At 40.6% G+C, this 23,034-nt stretch overlaps 1 protein-coding gene across 8 annotated transcripts in view; it reads right to left on the bottom strand.

The window, feature by feature from the left end:
- Positions 1–23,034, bottom strand: part of ZMIZ1 (zinc finger MIZ-type containing 1) — a 340,259-nt gene that overhangs the window by 81,023 nt on the left and 236,202 nt on the right. Inside the window, exon 1 of one of the 8 annotated variants that reach the window (XM_015632821.3) lies at positions 10,584–10,729. The exons of 6 other annotated variants lie outside the window; for them this stretch is intronic. The gene's annotated coding sequence lies outside the window, so the exon portion shown is untranslated. Of the gene's footprint in view, positions 1–10,000; positions 10,254–10,583; positions 10,730–23,034 lie in introns of those variants that run through there. One more of the 8 variants, XM_015632822.3, reaches the window with a different exon arrangement.

Genomic DNA, 23,034 nt, shown 5'->3' on the forward strand with positions numbered 1-23,034 from the left:
ACTTTGGATGACTTGGCCAAAGTCTGAGTGTTCACAGGCACACGTGCTCTGACTACAGGAGACATACAACTGAGAAGGAGGATGCTCAAATAAACAAACCTTCTGTTCTGGTAACAGAAACCACTGCAACTGGGAATCAACGCTGAGGATTAAATAACCTAAACATTTGACAGAGCTCCCATTTTTCAGTGCATCAGCTGTGCTTCACTTGACAGTAAGACAGAACACAGCAGAAAATCAGGACTGATAAATCTGGCCACTGTGGAAAGCTTCTTGTCTGACTGCACAAACTGCTTTCCTTGTTATTTACTAAATATTTATTTATAAAAAGGCATCTGATGTCTTTGCAATGCAGCAAAATAAACCACAATAAGAAGACATTCACTGCTGCTCATTTCATTCACACTGTTATCACCTCTTTGCCATGACAGTAGAAACAGCTACAGTTCAGGTACTTCCTCTTAGAACAGCTAGACAACTCTTAAAACATTAATTTCCCAGAAGACAGAAAGAATCCCAAATTTTCATGAACAGGAATTTGCTGTCTGAGACAGGTCCTTCTCCCCTCCCTCCACTATGAAAAATTGTAATCTACTTTGCACCTTTCCAAAATGCTGTGGACAATTACATTCAGAAAGAAACGTCATTCACGTCTGACACTCATGTCCCAAGACAAGCACAGAAAAAAGTGCCTGTCTTACTACCACAAGCATATCATTTTTGTATCTGCTAGCAACAACTGATGAGATCACTCACTGGACTGTCACAAAGTAAAAATATTAGCCATCAATATACTCAAGCTCTTGGATCAGAAGAGACAGCCCATCTCATGACACTCACCAGGGCTACCTGATGACAGGTTTCATTCCTACATCTCCATTTCTCCTGCTTAGTAGTGGGTGTCCTGGGAGGTTCTTGAGATTTGTATACCAAAAACAAAATAAAAGAAGAAATACATCTGTAGGAAGGTCAGGATTTCAGAGCATTCCAACTCAGGATTTAGTATTGAGTGCAATTTTTCTAAAAACTGTAACAAGAGTTCCTTTCTTGGGGGGATGGGTATTTGTCTATTTGTCCTCCTTACCCAAGAGACCAATTTATTCCAGCATCTATCCCAATTAAAGTCACCTCAGAAAACCTAAACTATTTTTTAAAATTAATTTAATTTATGGGGCTAATACCTGCATGCAGTTTAGCAGCAGGAACCACATTTTTTTTTACTTTGCTTGATTATGTTATATGAGAAAAGAAAAACGTAAAAAAAACCAAAACCCTCGAAAACTGCTGTAATAAAAGAGCTTTTCCTTGCAAATGGCCACTGTGTGTTTCCCTCTATCAGTTATGTGATGAGTCTCAAACAAGGCAGCATTTTATTTGCTTTATTTTGGAATAGCATTTCATTAGCTTTATTCTCTTTCCTCACCTTGCACCACCCTGCTGGTGGTTAGAAACTGAGTCAGCATGGCACTACTTCAGAAGCCAAAGTTGCAACACTCCTCAGAAACAAAACAAGTGTTAAAAATGTGGAGTAACTTTAAGAAATGGCTCACATACAACCACTTCACAAAGACAGGAAACTGCTATGAAGTGAGGCTCAGGAATCAGGCTCAGATAAGGTGACCTGCCAAACTTGGCTACAGGCTGCATGTGACACGGTCAAACTGCCTCCTCTACTGCAAATTTCAATTTCTGTTGGATATGATACATGTAGTATCTCTCTGCTAATTAACTTGCAGTGTTAATGACCACCAGGCACTGTGTTATAATCACAGCAACACCACTAAAATGCTACAAAATTACTTTCAGCATTTCCAGAGGCAAGTGAAAATTAAATAGCGAAAGGTAAACCATCTCGAAATCTCATACTGTCCTGTGCTCAGATTAAAGCACAAAGGTGGTAAATACGAGTAACTGCAGTGTTACTGTCCTTCCTACACTCACTCTGCAGAGGACATTCATTTCCAGAGGTGTCGGTTCAGCACCTTCTGTGAGCATTTTGTCGAGCCCAACCTCCCTCAAAGCAAGCCTGACATTCCCTCCTGACTTGTGCCAGCCCTCAGCACACACTGAGTGACTAAGGCATATAACGAAGCATCCTTATGCCCTTACTTTAAAAAGGAACAAGTTCCCACAGAAATATCTGCAGACTTTAATCTACAAGTGCAACAGAGTGGAAAAATAAAAGAGGTATCTGGGACAGAACTGAAGAGACTCCTCATAAAGATGCCAAGGAAATGAATTTTTTTCCTCCACTTGCCCTCCCCCAGTTTTAGAAGTATTAATAGGAAGTAAAAACAAAACAATCGAGTAAAACCATTTCAACCAGGTCAAATGTGTGTTGAAGTTAAGGTAAGAAACCACTTAAAGCTCTCACAGGACTATAAGCCCCTTTGACAGGTCTGATAATTTTTAAGGCTTAATTCCATTACAGTATCTGGCAGCCTGCAAGGGCACATTTTACTAACCATAGGCCACCAGGTCATAATAGATGTTGACAGAAAACATTAAAGGTTAAGTAGATGTAAGACCATAAAACATTTCAAGCTGTACAGTGCCAGCAATGTTAACTACATGGAGTTAACCATAGCCATGGAGCTGTTTGAGAGGAGAAAACAATAGCTGAGTCTTGTCCCCACCTGCAGTCCCAGGGAACCCTAGCAGAATCTGATGGCCATGCTCCCACGACATGAAAATCTTCTTGGCTGTGTCAAAGCCCAGATTTCCTATCTTACCTAAAACTCAGAGTGCAAGATCAGATTAATTAAGCTGAAGAAAACATAGCCACCCAACAGATTTCACCAGTGAAACAAACACAGTGATCAGCTGTGGCTGGCAGCAGCGGCCGTGCCACAGAGGAGCAGCGGGGCTGGAGCCGAGGTCAGGCAACCTGCAAGGGCCTCTGTGCCACAGTGGAGCACTGACTTGGAAAAGGAGTGCTCAGACTCTTACTGTGATGAAGATCTAAACCAGCAGCTAAAACAATTTAGCAAGAAACAGTAATTTTGCCTTCAATACCACACAAAACTTACTCAAGCACTGCAGTGTAACCACTGCAGGTGGCAACGCTTACTTCCAACTCCTCCTGAGAGTATTTATACAACTTATACATGCAGTTAGAACTCCAATATGTAATTTGGATTGCTCACTCTTGAGGGGTGCCTAGATACAGCAACAATGGCCATAATCACAGAGTTAATCTTATTTCAGCCACTAAATATGAAACCTAAAATGAAACCTAATATTTGACATTCCAAACTAGCAGAAAGGAAGGTAATGCATAGATCATTGCCTGCGTGCATGGAAGAGCCTTGAAAGCTGCTCTCTTCTGCATACTGTCTTTTCTACTAGGTACTATGAGAATATAAGAAATAGATCTGCTTTTCGTCTTCTCTATGCAAAAGAGCTCCCCTGAATAACATCTATCTGGATTATAAATTGCCAATACCACAAACAATTAAATTAGAAGCAGTTCAATATGTAAAGGGGTGGGAGCTGACTACTGACCAAATCTGACATACAAATAGCCTGCTAATTTGTCAGCAAGCCAAAATAAATGGAATGGGCTGGCTACAGGTGTAGGTAAACGCCTCAGAAATAGACATCAATAAATCATCTATAACATTTTAGATTACAGTCATTTAGTAAGAAGGACATTTTAGCCTTTGCAACACGATTCATGAGTGATTCAAGTAAGTAACTTAAAGTCAGCACTTAAGATGGGACTTTAAAATTTCCAATTTTTCATCTCCTATAACCTACTCTTAACTTAGAAAATATTATAAACTATATCTTCTGTTTTGCTTATCACAAAGTATAAAATCCAAGATTATGGGGTATTGAACACTAATGATCAACTCTCCAAAGTCCCAAACTCTCTCTGTGAGACAATTAATCTCTCTGATATTTTTTGTAGATGTAGAGACAAAGAGGAAGTTTGTCAGGAGAATGTCAGGCAAGCCAGACAGCCAACATCCTCATTTTACTAGATGTGTCTATATAGCAGGATGGAAAGAGTGGGTCATCACATATTAAATGTGTTCCTTACAAGTAAAAATCACTTGGTCCTTATAATTTTCCATCTCAAGCACTTCTTCAAAAAGCCAGCCTGCAAATAACTGCTCTGTCTGCTCAAAGACCATCTGTGGGGCTGTGTATCTATCAAAATGATACAAGGTGTCACAAACAGTAACAGACAGAAGCTTAACTGCATGTTCAAAAGAAGGTCAGTCTTGTACTGAAACGAGAAACACCAAATATAAAAGGTCCATCCATGCTTCTATTTTGCAAAGATCTTAACTGTATTTTTACAAGTTGTAAAGTTATTAAGTAAAAAAATTAAAATCTTCCATTACTAATGGACTAAGACCATATATAAACCTATATGAAAATTTGTTTCTAAGCTGATTCTACTGCAACTTTGGTCTGATGAAGCATACTTCTTGACAGACACAAATTACTTCAAGGACCTTCCAGGTAAATCAGCCAATTAAGGAATTACAGTATTTCAACCCCAAGGAATAGTTAGAAAACATATATAACCATTTGGAAAGTGGGCTGAAACAGACAATTTGTATTTGTCTACGTGCAAGACAAGGTTTCTAAGTCTCTTCCAGACTAACCTCTCAATTGCTGTCTTGCTAGAAAAAAAGTAGGAATGCAAAGGTGTATAGCAACATGAAGAACTGCTGGTCATTCCCAAAAATATGGCATTTTTTTACACCCAGGATAGGAGGAGTTTTTACACACAACTTCACATGATGGCCAGGCACATTGCCAAGCACACATTATAAACCAGAGATAACAGCCAAATCAGGACAGAACCCCAGTTCAGCACCACAGCTCGCTAAGGTGCTCCCAAACTTATGGAAAAACACAACCAGCATGACAAAATTATGCAGAGTATCTGTCTGAGCAGGAAATTTGGAGTTAAAACTACTGACAGCAGCAAAATGAGAAGGCTGAGAAGCATCCGTAGCAGACCCTGTTACCAGAACCAGGGAGACCTACAAGCTGCTCAAGGCAGTCAAATAACAGCCTGTGATCAATAGAAGCAAATACTGCTGGCAGATCAAGCAGGATCAAGACTACATAAGCCACTGCAATCTGTATGAATAAGTAAATCATGACAGGCTCCTCTGAAAGCCATGCTGTTAGGCTGATGCTTGAGAACCTTAACTTTCTAAAACAGTTGGATAGTGTCAGTAGATAAGACAGTAAAAGTACTGTTAACACCCTTCTTTCAAGTCTGGCCTAGTATACGGATAAGTAAGTGGCACAACACCCCCTCCCCAGTATTTTTTCTTTTCCTACTACATACTAAATAAGATTGTTAATAAATGTAAATATATTAAACCACAAAATCAAACGCCAGATCAGTAAAACTGGTTAGCATAGCTGAGAACTGAAGAGAGTCCTGTGACAAACTCCTGTTAGTTCTCCCTGTTACCTTCTTACCTTGACCACAAAAAGGTAATCAAGAATAAGTAAAGAAGCGCCTTTTATGAGAATCCCAGTTCTTCCCATCTGCCCTAGTTCTGCTTCTACTGAAGCTCTACTCGCTTTATTTGTAACTCAGGTCAGAATGATTTTGAAAATGCAGTACAGATAGTTTTAATGATAGGATGGTGAAAGAATGAACCTCTCCAGGTACTATAACACTATATCCAAATAGCATTCTAACAAGCTTGTATTAACCAACAATTATGGGATCTTGTCTGCTTCCAGGATGTCAAGAGAGCGTCCAGCTTGCCTGCCTCCTGAAACTTAGTTTAATAGATGCAAGGGGCACTGAGGAGGTATAAAACCCACAAACTACTAACAACAAAATTCAGTTTGAGGATTAGAAGTTTATAAACAAACATTAAGGGTTAGTAATCAAAATGTTGAGAGCTGTACTTCAGTTACAATAAACAACAAGAATTAGGAGCTTAGCTTGCTGTCAGAACATTTTATTGGTACTAATAAAGATGAGAACAAAATTAACTTTTTTTTTTTATTTATTTTAAATGAAATAGGTAAAACTGTCATTGGTTGCACTGGATTACTGTCAATAGAATGATTCCAAACAAGCTAAGACTCAGGATTAGTCACACATTCCAGAGGATATTTAAGAATGATCCAGGTCAAGAACTGAAGAAATGTATAGTATTTATTAGAGGTGGGCTCAGTGACAGACTTCCACACAACTGAAGCTGTCCCAATGTCACTCAGTTTTCTTTATAACTATACTCTGTCTTGATTTTAGGCAGAACATTCTTCAAGCATCTTCCAATTAAAAATAGAAATAAAAAAAACTTCTCTGTGTTCTTTCTGGGTTTCTCTTGTTTCCTTACTGAATTGTCAGTGAAAGCCAGACTGGCTGGCTGCTTTCTCCCTGATGATGAATGGATAGGCACTCTTCCCCATGCCTTAAGAGCTATTACTGCTTTGCTTAATGTGCATTGGTGTACCTCTCACAATTAGTGATACAGCCATTTCATTCGAAGACTAGTTCATCGTTTTACATGCTGGTTTAAAAGGCTTTGTTCAGTAACTTCAAATTGTTTTTAGCTACTTCTAAAATAACTGTTTTATATACCAAAAACATTGTTTTGCTTCAGCATAAGGTATACCCCACGGAATTTTGTTTCCTTCTGTTAGAAGAGCCAAATGACATTAACTTAATATATTCTTTCAAGTGTGTTAACTTTTAGTTACTTTGAATTAATTTTCTTTTTTGTTTGTTTTGGTTACTTCAAAGAAACAACCAGTAACACCACACTACAGTGAAACAGATGTCATGTCTACTGTTTTTTTTTATGGAACTTTCTGGTTTCTTCTGGAAAGGCAGTACAAGGAAAATAAATTCTAGGAAACTTAGCAGAAACACAGTGGGGTAATTTGTTACATTATTTTTTTTAAACCCTCTGGATATGTCTCTGCTGTATCCTGCAAGGTACCAGAAGTAGTGACCCATCTGCTCAGCCTGCACAGCTCCCCACGTGCCCAGCAAGGCTTCTGAGACTTCAATTAGATCCCCCAGCTCTAGCATGGATAGCTCTGAACTACACTGCAGCAATAGCTGAGCAGTGCTGGAAGGAAGCCACTTTTCCCCCCTGCTTTTTTCTCTGAGCAAAAACCTTGCTGTCCAGCTGCTTATAAGCAGTTTCATGGCAGTCTGTTAGGAACAGCTTCTTCTGTTTGTTCTACCCAAGAGAAAACAGAAGTTCTCTTTGCCAGAGTGGCCTCAGAGGAAGGTATTTCCTGTGGCACTTTCTGTTCTCCAGCTGAGAGGAATCAAACCAAAGAGCATCTTCACTGAGATCTGGAACATCATTTTAACAATATTTCACACAATAAGGTTTTAGGATTATTTGTTTTCTGCTGGTTAGCTCCATCTCTGATTAGCTCTTTTGATATTTTTTAATATAATCTACGATCTATTATTTTGTTATGAGAAAAAATAAGTTACAATTGTGCCATTCCGCAGAGTGACAGCTTCCTGATGGCTTCACTCTAATGATTTTTGCTCACTGTTGATCAGCAATATCTCTTTTACTGGTGTAATGGCCATGAGAAAGCAGCCTTGCATTGTCACAGTGACAACTGAGGATAACGTGGGAACTTCTGTGTCCTCAGCTTACCTCGTGACATAGAAAAACACTATTCTCTTGTCTTAGTTACACATCTTGTAATTGCAGGGGCTTGGGGCATTGGATTCAGAGACTCTCTTGAACTAATTGCTAACTCTTACAGCAACAGCAAGCCTGTTTTGGCGGACTATTCCCTCTAAACTGTCTCACTGTAGTTAATACAGCACCTGTTACTACAACAACAAATTGTCTATTCATTGAGCCCAAGTATCCTCTATTTTTCTCTCATTGTTGGTTTGCATGCTCTGCTTCTTTGCTTTGTAACCAAAAGCTGTCCTCTGTCCAGTACACATGGACAAACTTTCTTGGATGCTCCTGGAGCATCCATCCAGCATAAGGACTAAATGTCACTTTCAGCACAAGCAATACCACAGAGCACATGTGTTGCACTAAAATATGAACACGGCAACACTTCAGCCAGGATCACAGACACATCGACAGGCACAGCTTTGACATTTGTACCCATTCTACTACGACCTACACAAGATCAAAGGCTTATGACTATGTTTTAAACCTCACTTATGATCGGTCTTTTCAATTTGCTAACATGAAACTCTTCCTTGCACATTCAGGTGACTTTTTTACCAATGAAACTTCATTGCATTTGCAGACGTATTTCCCCAGGGATTTTCTGGCACCTCCTCCAGAAAGGGGTAAAGGTGGGGTGTGTGGGAATCAAATCAATGTTAAGTACTGTTTTAAATCAAACTTTGACCATAAATTTGATATTGAGCCTTTGGTAACACTCTTCTGTTCACCTACACTGAAGCATTACTGACTGAGCTCTTCTGAAATAAATTTACATAAACCCAAACTTTTGTTCACATGTTGTATTGGACTTTAGCTGCCATCTCAACTTAAATGCTAAGCAAAAAGAGGAACAAAATTCTGCTAAGCAGATTGGTGACAGCATGGAAAGACATGCTTCTGGTGAACTCAGAGAAGCTTCCACGTTTATGCATGATTAGATGCTGATAATTACTTTATTACCAACAGAACTGTAATAAACTTCTAACTTGAACAAAAACTACAGGAAACATTAGGCAACATAGAACAATTTTAGCTGGATCTTAGTTTTATGTACTTCTATCTCCAAGTAGTACTTCAATCACACTAATTGCTTTTCTTAGGTCACCCCAGCCTAATGACCTGGTTAGCTTAACCTGAGACATGACTTCTTGAAAGAAACTGTCTCCGCAATAACTTCTCATTCCAAAACCTACAGATCTGCAGAATGAACATTATCTTCTACAGTACTATGAGCCAAGTTGTCATAAGTGTGGGTTCCATTTAACCAGTTCACTCCAAGAGATGTCTACAGAGAGTATTTATTTCATTGAAAGATGACAGATAGTAGGGGGTTTCAACCAGATCTCATAATGGGCTCACCTGAAGTCAGGACAAGATGTTTCTATGACTGAAGTTACAATTTGTTTTGACAGTGATTTTAGAGGACCCAGAATCACTGATGCTACTTTATTCCAAGTCTACTTTACCTTACACAGTGATTTTACCGATTCAAAGAGCTGTTATCTACATTAGCAACCTCTCTTCCCCCAACAGACCATGCTGTCAATGTCTGCATTGCAAACACTGAAGCTGCATAGATCCTTCACATTTTGTTTTTAGTGTACATTGATATATGCTATTTTATTCAGTTCTTGAATACTATTTGCATTAAGCCAACTAACTAAACTGAACAATAAAACCAACTTCCTGAATTCCAGTCTGGCATCACTAGTTTGAAACTTTCTCAAAACTCCTTAAATCATATGCAAATTAAATAACCTTTTTAGTTTTTACACAGGAAAAGACTAAACAAGACACTTGTTACTACTAAACATAAGGGGCAAAAAACTTGTCAGCTGGAATACTCGAGACTGTCATCGATACTAATACTACTTTGAGATCTTCTATGAAACCACTTGCCACAGATGTGAGTTCTGCATGGCAAGGTCTTTATAAAGAACAGCAAAAATGAAATGGTGGCAGCAGTATTGTCACTGCTGTTTGCAGAACAGCCTGTCACGTTCTGACAGTGCCAGACGGGCTAAAGTTGCAGGAAAGGCCATTGATAATCGGAGTTGCCTTTCGGTTTTATGACTGCGGATGCGGCCAGCAGCTCGCTGGGAACGCCGCGGGCCGAGCGGCGGGAGCCCCGCGCAGCGCCGGCGGGCCGGGCGCGGTGCCCGGGCAGGGCAGAGCCCGCTGCCATCGCTGACAGCCGCTCCCACAATGCACCCGGTCCCGCACACCGAGACATCGCTCAGGGCCCTGCACGCACTCACGGGCTCTGCCTGCGGCCAGCGCGCTCCGGCCGCGGCCCCGCTCCCGCACGCACGGCCCCCGCCCCCCCGGAACCAACTTACCCCCGAGTTACATCCCATTCACCGGGCTTCCTCTGCCGCCCCTCCTCGGCGCGCCTGCCTCCGCTGCTGCAGAGAGGCCACATATGTCTGCAAACACTTCTAGGCAGAAAGCAGCCAGTGCAGAACAAAGACAGCCGGGGTTGCCTTCATCTCAGCACAAGGCAGCCAGTAGCTATTTTCAAGCTTGTTCGCTCTCCCCCTCTGAGGGCACCCTGCTCTGTTTCTCCCTCTCTCTCTCTCCTCTTTGCCTGTCCAGCTACTGCACAACACACATCAATTATTCATTGCTTGTCTCCCGGTTTCCAGGCAAAACCAATCACAGATGGAGTCTTGCTAATGGGCTCATGCCGTACTTGCCAACAGGCTATTTGTGCTCAAGCTACAACCCTCTAGAGACAATAAAGAGAATCAGGTTAAGCTTTAAAACTTCACACGTACGCGAACAGACCTAAAACGGCGATAGACATGTAAGCATCCCTATGACATTGCTTAGGAGTACGTCTTCGGCACTCAGCATGGCACAAGGCTGCTGTAAATCTTCCGAAAGGGTTTTAAGAAAATCAAACACTCAGAAAAATCTCACCTCAGCTGCATGTTACTGATATTGATGGTTCTCTTTTCTGTCTCTACTGATCCATGTCTTGCTTTCCCATTACACAGAGAGGTGCGTCCTTCTCTCATTATGGTGCACACACGCACGCACACACACACACACACACACACACGCAGCCACAGCCACTTTGCCAGAAGGAAGAGAGAGAAAGAGAGGAGGAAAAAAAAAAAAAAAAAAACCACCCAGGCAGCTCACATTTCAAACTTGCAAGGAGGGGTGGTGCTTAAAACGCTAGGACAAAGCCTCTGTCTCTGGCACCCAGCCAAAATACTAAAATAAATCCCCTCGATCAATTAATTGGAAGCAACACTTGTTCGAGCCCGCGTAACAAACCATTAAGGGCACCGGGGCTGAAAAGTCTCGAGATTTGGGAAATCTTATACCCTCGCTTCCCCCCTACCCTGTTTGCTGAATGCTTTTGACGAAATCCATCAAACTAGTCATGCTAATTAGCGTCCAGGGCAGCCTCGGCGGCGGAGCAGCACCCGGGGCGGGCGGCCCCCGCGACCGGGAGTTTCCTTCCGGACCGGCCGCCGCCCCGCGCCGGGCGGGAGGTACCGGCGGGCCGGCCGGGGAGGTACCGGAGAGCCGGGCAGGAGATACCGGCGGGCCGGCCGGAAGGTACCGGAGAGCCGGCCGGGGAAGTACCGGCGGGCCGGCGGGGAGGTACCGGAGAGCCGGGCAGGAGGTACCGGCGGGCCGGCGGGCGAGGTCGCTGGAGCGGCGGCGCCGACTGCGGGCCCCAGGGCGCCGTCCCTCCGCCGCCGGGGGAAACTGAGGCAGGCGGGCGGGGGCTGCCACCGGAACCGCTGTCACCTGCGGGACAGCCTGGCCCGGACAGGTTCCTTGGGCTGTGCTTGCGAGTTACGGTATTCACCTTTGCCGGCCGCGCACCGCTCCCAAGACATCACCCGTTCCCACGCCACTGCCAGCTCAGGGCTGCCCACGGAAGAGTTTTAAGCATGCCCAGCTGTGCCTGCGGTGGTCAGCGTTTCAACTGACAGTGCCGAAGGGGGAAAAAAATAAAGCAACAAACGATCAACCCCCAGGAAGCTAACGTGACAATTCTTTGCTGCCTCTCAAAGGCAGAACTGGCAGTTTAAGTTGTGGCCAGCCGAGCACCAGCCTTTTCCTGCCACCCTCCTCGGTGCAGAGCCACTTCCTTCCCCGCACAACCTGCACAAAGGCACCTCCACCTCTTAAAGGCGCACCCGGCCCTCCGGCAGTGAAGCAGCCGGCAGGTTCCAGCGAGAAACAAACAAAACACAACAATAAAAACAGGAGGACTTGAAAAAAATACTATCTCTCCAGCAAAATTCCTTTCAGTGAAAAAATGGCCCCAGCTTCCCTTGCCATGCTTACAGTCACTTAACTGTGCTTCCCAAACACCTTAGCAGAGAGTCGGCAACATGACAGACTGGAGCAGCAAACTATCAGAGATATCAAAGAGCAGCTCTTCTCTGAGAAATGATTCCACAAAAAAGCATTGTCAGATTTCATGTTCATTTTTTTTTTTTTTTTCCATCCCCCCAGGGAATCCACTGCAAACAGGTAAGAGTTATGCCTGCTCTCACTTAACTTCCACTCCTGATGTAGGATCTCAAGGTCAGTCTGTCAGACAGGGTTATTGCTTTCTCTCCACAGCCATCAGACCAAGCAGAACTGCAAAGCAAACCCTCCAGACTTGGTGCAATCTCAGAGCTGCACAAGTGTGGCTGAAGGAACACCTCACAGCACAGCTGCTATAGTTGTTCCAGACTCAGCACTGGACCAGCATCCATAGCAGACAGTCTGTACAGCCTGGACAAGCCTTCAGCTAGGTCCTCAGAGATGCAGGTGTACCCATGGGGCTGCTGGAACAAACTCTTACACTAAATGTAGTTTCCATTGCAGCTGGTCAAACTTCAGATTCAGCCACATGCAGGAAAAGTAAAGAACCTTACATGTTTTTTTTCATTGCCTTTCAGAGCGGACCGATGCTTTAAGGAGGTATAAATTATACAGCTAGACTGGCAGAAGAGATATAGGAAGCACAAATTTCAGGGGACGGTCAAAGCAATGAAAAGTATGTCAGTAATCCAAAACAAGGACCAAACTGCCTTACTAATGTAAGTGCACCGAGTTCAGACTTGGTGGATGTGAATGAAATTAGTAACTGCTCTAACGCTACATGAATTCTTGATAGAATGAACATTTCTGTGCTTGTTTCAAGTTTTACTACATTTAAGGTATTTTCACACAATTCATAAGATATCATGGTGGTTTTTGTAGTTTGAAAAAACACACAAAGCAGCAACAAGAATGTATCAGGTGATCATGAGGTCCCAGATGCTGAGACTGGTTCCTTCCTCATACAAGCCCAAATTAAGTTATTTTCTGAGGGTGAAAAGGAATTTTATTTTTTTCTGTATAGAAAAAAATTCTCCCAAGCATGCTGGTTTTTTCTCTACCTACCATCATAAGTAGTATCTCTCTGCAATTAAATTGCTCTCTCTAGTGTAACAGTGTAAGTTTCTCTTTTAAAGCTGCCTGTCTTTTCAGAGGAAGTGGTTTACAGTAGACAAATCACTTATCTAAAAATTATGTACTTACTTCTCCTTTGACAAATCTTCAGCAGGTTTCTAATCCCACCCTGCCACTTGAAATATCACTTTCTGTGATGACATTTGAGTCACAGTTGTCAGAAGCATCAGGCTCTGTAGTCAAATGGATTAAATCACACTTCATAGCATGCAGTATTTTGAAGAAGGAGTGGTTTATCATTTGTAGAAATTAATCATAACAGTTTTTTCTCTAGGGCAAATTCCCAATCATTTTAAAAGATTACTATGTTTAAGCCCCTCTGACAGCAGTATGTCAAATTACATCACAAGGAAGGTTATTTTCAGGCAATGATAACTATTAACACAACTCACTTAAGACACATACTACTGGGAGAAGTGGGCCTGTACTGGGAAGCACTTTTTTTATGTGGGGATGGGAGAACAGGCTCTTTGGCTGTGCTTTGTGTGGCTCTGTTGAGGCCCCAGGGATCCCATTGTCTGGGGGTGTGCCTGCTCTAGCTCTTGTCCCAGCTCAGCCTCACAGGGGAGGGGGAAACAGGTCAGAACTCAAACATCTTTGAGTTCTACAGGAGGGGAAAGAGGAGACACTTACTTGGACCATCTCTAGCTGATTAAGGAGAAGAGTTGGAAGATTTTCAGAGAAGTCCTATTTATCTCAAAGCAGGAGGCAACGTTTGTCTGTTTAGCACACACAGTCAGTGAGAAACAGTATTACAAACTTTCTAAAGTCTCAATCCTGTCAGTCACTGCTTGGCACAGGAGCAAACCACGTTCTTATGGTACTGCTCATTGCTCACCATGCCAAGATACCTCTCTGAAGGAGTGTTATTTTTAAGAAGTCAGAAGCCTGTCCTTAAGTTGAGATGATGCAATAGACATACCCATGGAACTCCAATTTTTCACGGTGAACAAGCTAATGATGTGAACAACTTTCATATGTTCAGGTGCTTTTGACTGCTCAACATGAACAGCATGATGCGTGTCTTCAACTACTTCAAGTGAGGTAGCCTTTGGGCATAATTCTCACTTCTCTTCTGCCTTGCCTCTCTCCGGTTATATGTGAGAAATTAATCAAATAGATCAACACCTGTAATAAAGATGCAATCACCAACAGTGAAATAAGGAGAGGCTGCAGAGGGGTGGAGAACAAATCACCCATTTGGATACTTCAGTATCAAGTAGACTACACACAGAGGGACAGCATCATGTACTACTGGAATATCATTGTGAGAGGTATGCTGAGAAAAGAGCAGAGAAAGAAAACATAAATGGGTAAGGAAAATCTCTTCAAGTAGCTGTAATAGCAGTTATTGCCCACTGACTCATAATATAATCCTTCAGCAATGCAAATTTTCTATGACCAAAGATTTAAAGGTTTATCTCGGGGACCAATCTTTATTCATCTGAGTTTTGCTGCACTGCTGAACACAGCAGGGTAGTTCCTTACAATATTTGTCTAGAGCAGGTTATTTGCCCAAGAATTAGTTCCCTTGATATGTATATATTTTACTGTTGATTCAAAGGATTCAAAAATCTCTTTAGAAGGCTTACAATTACATAGTTGAAATACACAGAATACATGGATCAGTGGCCTTGTCGATTTTTCCTAATGTTTCACAGTAGGTTGAATCAGTTGAAGCTGTCATAAATCTAAGGGCTGCATCCCAGTAAAAAACCAACCATGTATTTGAAAAAACAAAAATTGAAATCATCTGACTGTGCATCAAGTGTCTTTCATGCATAACCCATTTTTACATAATCAAATAAACTCCTTCTAAAAAGAGGTGTGGAAGGAAAACCCAGTATTTAAAAGTAAAGTAAAAGGAGACCCTTTCACACGGTTTTGTCCTATCCTGTTTAAGTAATAGATTACTACACTGAAAAGAACTTTATGACTAAGGTACATACCCTTTGGTCCCCCTCTGCATTAGGGTTTATAAAGCAAAGGTAGGGAAGTTACAAAAGGTAGGGGTTTTTTCAAGCTGCCCATGACCACTGTTTGCTTGTAGCCATTGGTAACTAAATGATGAAGCCTCTGATCTGAACCTGGAAACACCAAATGCTGTTCTGGAAGCACACAGCAATTGGGCCAGAACACTCAAAATCTTCTGAAAGACACACCCTATTTAACTTACAAGACCATGGAAATGTTCATGTTCTTGTTGCCCCATTACAAAACAATACTCCTTCAACTCTCAGCAAAGGCTCAGGATAGACCTTTGGGCACCCAGATGAACACCTCTGTCAATTGCCAAAATATTTGGAAAAGGAGACCTTAAGTCCATCTAATAATGTTGCAATTTTCTAATCTATATCCTTCATTCTTTCTTTTGATTTAATGCCTTTACCATATGCAGAAAAACAAGATGATCTATAAAATTACAATGCAAAAAATCACTCAGAAATACACATTGAAGCCATTCACTATGTTTGTATCTTTGGTTCTCTTCACATCTATACTTCCACGCAAAACTTCGAAGCAAAAAGTAACCAAAGCATGCAGAAATAAAGGACAAAGTACAGGAAGGAAAAATCACATCTGTGATGAAGCGTGGCAGTCAGAAGAGAGGCTTTACAGGCCTAAGGTATCACTGTAGTGATGGCCTCAGCTCAGAGTTGTCCCCAGCACTATCTCAACCACAGCAGAGCCACTGCAGCTGTGCCCTCACAACCTGACTTGTTCATCAGGCAATTTTAAAGACAGATGCAACATACCCCACCTGTGATGCTCTGCCCTTATTTTAATGTATAGATTTTGCTACAAATGCTAATGTATGTTTTAAAAATCTGCTTTTCATTACATGGGAGCTTCATTGTTTTTCTAACTTTGAATGTTTCTAGTGGAATTCCTTGGTAAACTGGTGCATGGCAAAAATGGCTTTCAGTGCCTCTTTTGGCATCTGGGCTAGAGCTCATGACATTTCTAGAAAATCAGAAAGAAATCAGAATTAACTGAAGTCCTTTCCATTCAACATCCATTTTTTCAGCATGATCAAGTGGATTTCTAAAACATCCATATTTTCACTAAGTTTTGATAAAATATTTCTATACCACATCTTGTAAGCTGCTTGATTGTCCTCATGTAGTTTAGACATTTTTAACCTTCTACCACTTTGGGGGAATATCTGATGAACTGTTCTTTTAGATTTCAAATAAATCTTTCAGCATCTGTATGTTCTGCAAAATACTAAAAACTTTGTTATAACAAAGCAAGACCTTCAAATGCAACGAGGACTATTACCTCTCTAGGAAAGTTTTAGTATGCACTTCAAGAAAACATTTTTTCTTCTGCATTTCAAGATGGTTAAGAATATATTCTCCCTAAAAAAACTTGGTTTTATTGAGCATATAGGAGAAGCCCCCACCTCTGGCAAGCTGTGGGTTAATTAGAGCTAAGCTTTCTCTCTCCCTGATTAATTGTTCAAGGGGATAAGGAGGCAGCTCTGAAGACAGCAACTTAATCAGGTCTCAGTGAAAGAAGATAGAAAACTATTAGAACAGCATCTTGTGAGGCAATGTAGAACTAATGGGATGCAAAAGAGTAAATGAAATTGAAGCCTGGAAAGTAGAAGCCCTGCTAGGGCTCCTGAACACTTCTTGGCATTGTAAATCCAGTCTGGACTGTTTTGACTCTTCACAATTATTTTCCAGAAATAAAAATTACATTAATATTACTCATTAAGATCTCAAAAGAATAAGCCCTCCACGAATAGTCAATCCTAGTGACTTTTTTATTTTATCTTTTCCTTCTAAGCCTTCACATCCAGTTGACACTTCATATGCCAGCCCCATCACAGCAGTGTGAAGAGCTGCTGCTCTGGTTTCCTGGCTCAGCTGGAGATGTCCTCCCCCCCTGCACGAGAACCCCTGCATGGGACATAAATGCAGTAAGAAGAGATGTAGAGAAGATATATCCTTCATCACCCTCACTCTTTACATTCTATACATTGGAAAGTTCATGACAGAGCTTTTTCTCTGCGCTATGAGTGAATTTTGAGAGTCTTAAAATGAGAAAGTTGAGATGCCCTCGTTTTTTATGTTTTGGGGTTTTTTTTTTAATTTTAAAAAACTCTATGAAAACAACATGGAATGTCACTTTCTTCAAATCAATTGTGGAGTGTAGAAAACCATTGAAAGTGCACTCAGATGTTTCATGATGCCGTATCAAACATATATAATATATAATAATCAAATAGATAAAAGCCCAAAGTTATAAATTAAAAAAAGAGTTACAAATTGGTGGCTATGCATCATTGTCTTGGAAAGCTTCCATTCTGGAATACAAAGACATTAATCATTTGGAGGCCAGCTCATGCTTCTAGCCTTGTATTTAAACAACCCCATGTACCACCATCATACACTTTTTATATCAATCTGCCAGAAAGCCATACAGAGTTATTTTTAGAGGACTATGAGATAAAGTACAGTTCAGCTTGCTAAGCAGCCTAATAAGGCAAAATGCTCTTGGTGAAGACCAAATGCAGTCACTGTCACTCTCCCTCATACTCTAATCAATTTCTATGAGCATCCCTTCATTTTTCCCACTTACTGAGGATTACTGTATTAGCAACAGGATAGAACTATAGGGAGAGAGGTATTCTTTATTGTTTTCTTGGTTTTGATAATCAGAGTGATTGAAGAAAAAATGGAATGGTCTGAAAAGAAAGTGACTTTACTCAGAGTTAAAGAAACCTCCTAGTAGACAATCATTTTAAGAGAAACAACAGCTTAACATCAAGATTTGCTTTCAGAAACTGACAAACTCAGCTCTCAGTCAACTCCAAATACTTCAAGCCTCAAAGCTTCAAAGCAGATATAAAGGACTCTCAGAGAGTATCGGTATGCTTAAATACTAACAAGAATCTTAAAACTAAAAAAGTTCCCAAATCTACGCTCTGAGTTACTTATGCTCTGAGAAAAATACTCATTTTGACATGTTAATGCTAGGAGGAGGGTGATGGTTAATGCTGGAGGGGGGTGATTCTGTAGCAATTTATGAGAACAGGATTAAACCCAGCAATTAACACATGTTTCTATCTTTAGTAATTATTCATATACCTGTTCAGCTGATTATAAGTCATAGCTCCAGGCTGTCTGCCTGCACTGCTAGGACACAGACAGCAACCTTTACTAAATTGACTCCACTGGCTAGGCTCATGCTGCAGGAGCTGTTTTCAAGGACAGATGTACAATGTTATATGGGTAAAGAGAGGAGCAAATTAAAGATGGGTGTTCTGTCAGGAAAAGGACTGAAGAACTTGTGTCAGCATTTCTCTACATTAATAGGCCCTTAGATTTTTAACCCTTCACTACCTATTACTTAGATTTAAGAACTTTCCTTATTATTTAGATAGCATAATTGCATCTTCTCAAATAAAACAATGAAAATACAATAGTTAAGAACAAAATACAAGGGCATGCAAGATAAATAACCATATACCTACATATAGATAAAGAGGGATACCATTAAGAGCAACCAATCCCTCTTAAACTGTGAGACATTTTAAAGCATCATAGCTTGTGGGTTAAACAAGCTGAGTACAGTAGAACATGAAGTTACCAAAACACATTATAACCACATGAAAGTATCACTCACTTTGGGACCACCAATATATACCTGGCACATTCCTACCAAGTAGCTACACTCACATTTTTTCTTTTTACCATCTTCTGTATATTTGTCTCTAAAGCAGTCTATATATTTCTTTACAGGAGGCTGAAAGTCTTCTAGGCCTGAGAAATATTTAGCAGTAGAATCAGGGAGGACAGCCCTGCTGCCGGTTCCTACCAAGCACAGACAGCTCATACTGGCAAGAGGTTATGCCTTATACTGCTCTTATTGGGCTCGCACTGAAATTAAATTTACAATTGAGGGTTTATGTGATACCACTAAAAGAGGGCTTCTGGCATGCATATAAACACATCCTATTTTACTGGAGGATTTCTAGCATAGATCTAGCCTACTTTGAGTCTAAGAGCAAGTCTACACCTTGGCATGTTCACACTTCAAGATTTTCTAATAACTACATCCATCTGTTAAATAATTTACATTCTGATAGAATATGAAGCAATATTATAGCAACAAAAATATACATTTCCATAATCTGGAAAATATCCAACAGTATTTAACACTGTTTCTTACTTCTCTCCTGCAACATGACATGGAGAGTTTCACAAAAGTTGTGCTTTTATAATGTACAGGTACCAGAACAGAATCTTGTCCCAAGGGGCACTTTGAAATAGCATGATCAAGTCTAGAATCCTTTCCCTGTGAGTAACAGGAACTATCCTCTTTTTAATCAATATGCAGCAGTTGAGTCTCTCTGTCCACTGTTACCTTAGTGGGCTGACTGTCAAAAGACTGAGTGTTAAGGCTTAAATATTTCACAGCAGAAGCTTTAAAATGGGAAGTTTGATGGTTAGCTATTTTTAATGAAGCCTTCAAAGTAAAATCAGGAATATTTTCCATGTTTCCTTAGGCCATAAATGTGGCTTTACTTTTTGTTTCATATTTAAATCCACTCTTAAGTAAACATTACAGTTGAACATATTCTTTGGAGGCTTAACCAGACAACTGTATTTGAATCACTTAATTTCTTTTAATTACTTAAAATACTTCAAGAACACATACTCAAGTATCTCCTCTAACTACAAAAACTGAAGTGAAAGTTCAGGTGCAGTGATACCAGCTTAAATGAGAGAGTACAACTTGGAGAAGATGAGAAAATAAAATTTTGGGTACTTCAACTTCAGAAAGCATTAGTTGGTCTGATTTTCTGAAAATGCTAAATCTTTTGTTGCTATGAGTTAAGCATCTTTAACAGATTTTCAGTTCAGCACATCCAAGAACTGAGAAACCACAAGTCATTACCACAGCTTTTAACTTTTGGCCAAACAGTCAATGTCAGCTCTCCAAACTATTTACTGACTACTGCACCTTTATAATCAACATCTTGAATTGAATTGAAAAAATCTTGAATTGAAAAAAGTGCTGGCAGGTTATTTAAGTGAGGCTTAACACACTTTAGTGTTACTCTGTAGGCCACTTATCTGGGCCTGGAAGATGTGCTTTTGGAAAAATGCTGTGTGGTGTGTGCTTTAACATTTAAACTCATGTTAAAAATTGTCTTGAAGGAGATGCAATACACTTTCATACCTGCAAAGAAAAGCTAGCAGAGTGAAAGCAAATTGTTTTTACCGAAGTTAAGGTAAATAAAGTTAGGAAAGTTACATTTCTTTTTACTTTAGGCAAGGCAATATTAGACATATTTACAGAAATCAACATAAATAGAAAAAAAATTCTGCTTTTGCTTTAAGATGATTTCTGTGATTCTTAGAAATGACAAACCTTCACGAGGCAGGGACTTTCCAAAAGGAAAGATGAAACTTCTACAGTGCCTCAGATCTCATCAAAACCATTTCTATTTTCTCATGTATAGGATGTCCTCTCCAAATTGCCTTTCTCTTGCTTTGAATCACCTTTACCTCTCTGAAGACATTCTTCTGGGTGAAGGCCTATGATTTTAATATTTATAGCCCTGACAAAATTAAGGGTTTATATTCTAGTACTATCTGCACTCTCATCTGCTACATCTTTCTGGGGTTTAATGGTAGCTCTTATCTCTACTGAAGGAGCCAAGTTTAGTGACCTGAGTCTCCTCACTTCAATCAGATCAGAATCACAGGGGTCTGCCATAAACTCCTGTATCAAAGTCAGAGAGGGGGAAACGGAAGTTAGTTTTACAAAGCCAGAGCAAAGAAGTTAATGAGTAACTTTCAATACCACTCCTCAACAGCTTTCTCATTTAGTAGATAGAAATGACTATTTCAGCAAACTGAGAAGATTTATATGCCTTCTAACTCTCTTAGAAATCTTGTCATACTCCTGGGACTAAGGGGGAGAGAGAGGAAAAGATAAAATCAGTTTGTAATTTTTTTTACACTGGTGCAAAGGGGCAGATCGGAGACAGATAACCCTAGTTTCTCAATACCCCTCAATATATCACTTCCGTGCTCCTATTCCCATTTCAGCACATGCCACTGACTGCAAACCATCTCCTGCTACACTATAAGCAAACAATTTCAAATGTACAGCACAGTTTTATTCTTCCACACAAGAAAAACAGACTTTTTCTTAGGTTCTCTATGAAAACAAGAAGGATTCGCTTCATTTTTGTTAGCAATTCCTCTACAGAAAAGACTTTAAGGAGTAGTCTGCAGGAGTGTAGGTGATTACTCTTGCTTCAGTTTTCTTATTGGCTTCCAGGGAACATTATAAATACGGTAACATTTCTCACCCAGTGACGCCTATTGGCCTGTACTGTCTCCATTGGTCTCTGGATGAGAAAAAAAATACACATACACACACATACTTGGTTTGTTTTTTTTCTGTTGCAGCTTCATTTACACTACTGAATACTTTTTCCAAAATAAAGTAACAGAGCAATCAAGAAAAAAAAGCCCTATGCATTTAAATTTAAATTTGGAGTTATTTAAAAGCAAAAGCAGCAGACCCATGCAAGTAGTTTTGATAGTCACGGAATGAACATGCAAATTCTGTCACTCTGTGATGAGAAATAAAGAAATCCAAACCATGGATCAAATCAACATTTTGTTTTAAGTATCACCAGTGCTACAGGGAGAGGTGAAATGAACTGAAGATGTATGGGGGTCCAATGTAGGTGACTTTCTTATGACTAATCACTGGAGTAACACTACTGCCCAGAGACACAAGGAGGATTAGAATACTACCATAACAGAAATGATCAGTACTATTTGTTAAGTTTTAGCTTTAAAAGTACAACTAAATTCTTAAGACTATGACACTGCTTTATACAACAGCAAGAATAATTCATGGGCATAAAAAAAGGGGCCTGAATCCCTACAGAATGCCACAGGAGGCAAGTAACCACCTCAAACCTACTAAAATGTGTAACACAATTTACATGATTCTGATAAAACATTTATATTGCTTTCAGACAAAGTATTGACTGAGATATCTTATTTCATCAAAAACATGAAAACATTCTCTAAATAATTACATCAGATTAAAGAGCTGATATTTAAGCAACAATGCTTTTTCAGGGTACTTATCCTGAAGACAGAGGAATGCAAAGGTAAGGAAAAAAAATCCTGTGAGAAGATACCACTTGTGTAGTGTGCATAACATTACTGAAGATGACTGTGTCAATCAGCTGTAATGCAAGCCAGCAAGGAAGCTCAAACACAGAGTGTAAATCTGAAGGAAAATCCATACATTCTTTTAACTACCAGAGCAGCAAGTGGTGCCTTTGGGAGGAGCAACCAAGGCAGGAGGAGCAGCCACCCCTGTTCTTGCCTTCTGGGAGGGAGCAGCAAGGAGAAGGAACAGCTTTCGAGACTGAGGTGTGCTTTGGGGAGGCAGTCACACTGGGGATTCCTCCAAATTAGACCAAATTCTCCCAAGCAACCTGGCACACTTTCTGCACTTATAAAAGGAAAAAAGACAGAGACATAGAAAAGATGGCATTTTTGCCCAGTATTTTATGAAATAAAAGCAGTACCCAACCCCAAATACAATTGGTTTTATTTACAAAGACAGTAAACAGAGAGATGAAAAAGGAAAGAAGTCACTGTCGCCACTTGAGCCCTGTTTGGGAGGAATTCAACACATTAATGTAATCGATTACACCAGTGCTTAACAGCAAATCCACTGCCTGCCTGCTAGCCTCACTTCAGGGAATAGACAAGCAGAGGGCTGTTGGCATATCCCATAGGCAGAGGGTGAGCAGGTCACCGTGCTCTGGGGGCACTGAGTCAGGCACTGATACAGAGCACTCCATCTCCTGTGCAAGACTGGCTCCCTTCTGTCACTGCAC

Source organism: Parus major, chromosome 6 (genome assembly GCF_001522545.3).
Source record: "Parus major isolate Abel chromosome 6, Parus_major1.1, whole genome shotgun sequence".
NCBI lineage: Eukaryota > Metazoa > Chordata > Aves > Passeriformes > Paridae > Parus > Parus major.